The sequence below is a fragment of the Pinus tabuliformis genome, chromosome 4_1, assembly GCF_031772625.1.
Source record: "Pinus tabuliformis cultivar Carrire ecotype Pingquan chromosome 4_1, CPIR1, whole genome shotgun sequence".
Taxonomy (NCBI): Eukaryota; Viridiplantae; Streptophyta; class Pinopsida; order Pinales; family Pinaceae; genus Pinus; species Pinus tabuliformis.
The window spans coordinates 243,911,316-243,915,003 of NC_142303.1; the positions used below are offsets into that span (position 1 = coordinate 243,911,316).

Genomic DNA, 3,688 nt, shown 5'->3' on the forward strand with positions numbered 1-3,688 from the left:
ATCCATCAGCATTATCTTGAAAAAATAATAATGCATAGTAAAAAAACACCTTCACTTAATAAATACAATAAACAAAATTAAAATTAAATAAATTTCTAAATATCCTAACATCTCAGTGCTAAAAAAAAGAATAATGTGATATGTCTTACCCTCTACACAAGTACAAAACATAATCAATTCACTCAAATACAATATTATAACCGACTCAACTCAAAAGAACTACCAATGTGATGTTAGAGTCTCATGCTTTCACATTATGTGATATTAAATTATCACTCATTCCAAGTTGAGGCTCTTGTACACGTATGTACACGTCATAATACAGGAAAAGAATAATATGATATGACTCACCCCTTGGATAAGTAGAATACATAGCTAGTTTGCTAATAAATAAATAAAAAATTAACATTGCAGGATATGACTCACCCCTTGGATAAGTAGAATACATAGCTAGTTTGCTAATAAATAAATAAAAAAGTAACATTGCAGCTAACTTACAACAACTGTAAATGTGACTCTCCAATGACCTAGTCATGGCAAGCACTTAGCATATTTCTTTTGTGATTGACCTACACTTAGTAGCAAATTGTTGTTTATATCTCATATTATGATATCATATGGCCTCCACATTCACTTGTGCTAACATCATCAAAGTACCGGGAAATATAAATATTAATGGAACCTTATCTAAAACCTTTTCCACGGAAACTTGTGAAGATTATTTGAGGGATCATGGTCTAGTAAAGCAACATCCTTGTAAAATTCTTGGAAATATAAATATTAATGGAGCCATATCTAAAACCTTTTTCATGGAAAATTGTGAAGATTATTGGAGGAATCGTGGTCTAGTAAAGCAACATCCTTGGTAAAATAACAATCAATTATAAATAATTGCACAAGAAGATCTCACTTAAGGACAAAACTAAAATCCTTGTAAACACCAATGAGCCAAATCACAAGATTTCAAGCTATCCAAAAGCTTGCAACGTTTTCGTAATCTACATCGTACTCATACTCTGCATGTCGCTCTCCCCGTAAGGCAATAATGGGATCACCCACATTGAAAGAAAAACGTTATTCGGGAGAGCAGAATAAAGCTTAAATTTGTGATTGGCTTCCTTGCGACGTTATTCCCCTTTGTCGTTTCCTTTGCAAAGGGGCAGGCAAGTCAATATATTCGCAGACAGCTGTGAACGCGTGTCCTTGGTCCGGACCGCACATGTGAACTTTACTTTCATTAAAGAAAAAAAAAAGATCACACTAATTTCGTTCCGCTGTCGGCCGATAGAGATTTTCCTATTTCCTCTAATTTCTCGCCTGTGTACCTTTACTTTTTTGCCTTAAATCTCGTTCTCGCCCCCATTTCACTTGTTAAATCAGCACTGCAACGAGTAAGTTCAGGACTCCGGCGATTCAGTCACCGCTGCAAAAGAAAAAATGGACGTGAAAGTCGAAGGGCCGCCATATTCGTCGGGACGGAGAAAACGATCTGCGCTGTTATGTGCTGGTACCATGCTGCTACTGGCCATAGTCATCGCTCTGGTTCTTGTTTTCAGTCTCCACAAAAATGATGATCACACAAATGGTTATGGCTATGGTGGTGGAACGTATGGGCCTCCTTACATCTTCTCACCACCTTTCATTTCAACTCCACCCATTTTCTCACCCCCAGAAACCCCGCCGCCTCCCGCCGCCGCCTCCTGCAACTACAACCCCCGTAACCCCGCCATCGTCTCCCGTGGTCTCGCAGACCATTATGATGGCCTGCAACGGATCCTTATACAGAAATGTCTGTATCTCGTCCCTGTCATCTTATCCGGGCGCCGCCAACGCAAATCTGAGTCAGCTCGCCGGGATCGCGGTGGTGCTCAGCTTGAACGAAGCAGAACGGGTCTCTGATTACATAGCAGATTTGAAAAACAAATCCAATAATGGCAGCGACAGGCAGGCCCTTCAGGATTGCGTGGAACTGTATCAAGATACAGTGGAGCAGCTCAATTCCTCGGCCTCGAAATTGGAGAACATGAATTCCAATTCATTTGCAAACGATATAGCTGATGTGCAGACATGGGTTAGTGCAGCATTAACTAATCCCTCAACTTGCCTGGATGGACTGGGTGGAGCAAATAAAAACATTGTCCCGGTTGTTAATGCCAAGACAGAAAAGTCTACAGAATTCATGAGCAACGCCCTAGCTGTTATCAACAAACTTTCAGATGTGAGTGGCATTGGGAATTATCACGGGGATTCTTCCAAAACCCGCCGCCTCTTGTTCTCTAGGGACCTCCGACCGCAAATCGAGCTGCAATGAAAAATGTAATTTCCTGAATATACTTCTTCAAATAGCTTTGTACTCATACATATATTTATTGTGAAGAATCAGAGTATTAGTGACGTATGGTTTTGGTAATTTTAGTGTCATAATTTGCTTTTAGGTGAATGGAACTTTGAAGCTGGCCGTTAGCGGCGGCGCCGCCGCACATTGCCGTCTGCAACTTGAGTTCTAGTTCACAGAATTGTACAGAGATGATCGAGATGTACAGAGATGATAGGTCCAGATATGATAGGTTTTTTTAGTGCGATTTAGGTGGGGTTGCATCATAGTCATGTCTAAAAATAATAATATTATAATATAGCGGAGATTTAAATTGGTGAAATAATAGTATTGGAATAGAGTGGAGAATTAAACTAGCAACTAAAATAAAATAGTTAAATAAATAAATAAGTAAATTAAACAAATAACTCATACAAAATAGCGAATTGAACCAGTAACTAAAATAAAACAGAGAATTGAACCAATAACTACTTTGAAAAAACTCATATCTGTGAATGAAGCACCATATATCCAAGATGCCCTTCGACACTGATAATATCTATAAAAGTAGTAGTGCGACATGTGGGCCTGGCTGGATTTGATTTGTTTTTCTTTTTCTCTTTTTCTGATGTTATCATTTCTCAAGTTGCATTTATGTGGCTCCACCGTGGGTTCTGGTTTGCCGAAAGTTCACGAGGTATGAGTATCTTTTCTAATGGAGGCCTCTTTCAGTAGAGCAATGATAGTAAAGTCGGTTTCTATGCGGGCCCTCGAATAAAAAAAATATCAAAACACTGTTCGTAATTCACGGGCAGGTTTTGTTTTTGCTTCGAATGTCATCAATCTGATTTACAGCCCACGCGGAGGATTGACTTCCAGACTCTTGTGTCTGTTTACGGATATTTGTGTTTCATATCTGAAAATGAGACATCTTCAATCATGTACTTATGGATTGTGAAGAATTTTCAATAAATACTTATGACATGGTGAAGTTTTTTCAATGAATGAAATGCAATGATTGTAACACAAGGCTTTCATAATCACTTTTCTAACCCAGCAATGCGACTTTACATAGCATATCCTCAACGTTACATGATATTCACTTGTACATGAAATTGGGGTAGTAGTATGGTTGTAACATGAGGGCACGGGCTAACGAGCCTGCCATAGGGCATTCAATGTCTGTCTTGCCGCAAGTTCGATAGGGCATTCAATGCCTGTCTTGCTGCAAGCTCGTTAGCCATATAAGAGGAGGTGGGGACGGAGTGTGCGGAAAGTCACTGCGGACGCGTTAAATATGGCTAACGAGCTTGCAGCTGAGCGGGCATTGAATGCCCTATGGCAGGTTCGTTAGCCTTTGCCGTAACATGAGTG

At 39.6% G+C, this 3,688-nt stretch overlaps 1 pseudogene across 1 annotated transcript; it reads left to right on the top strand.

Moving 5' to 3' along the window:
* Nucleotides 1-1,003: 1,003 nt before the first annotated feature.
* On the top strand, nucleotides 1,004-3,312 carry LOC149175180 (pectinesterase inhibitor 6-like; annotated as a pseudogene). The gene is made up of 2 exons (XR_016257968.1): nucleotides 1,004-2,316; nucleotides 2,436-3,312. The product of XR_016257968.1 is annotated as a pectinesterase inhibitor 6-like (transcript).
* The last annotated feature ends 376 nt before the right edge of the window (nucleotides 3,313-3,688 follow it).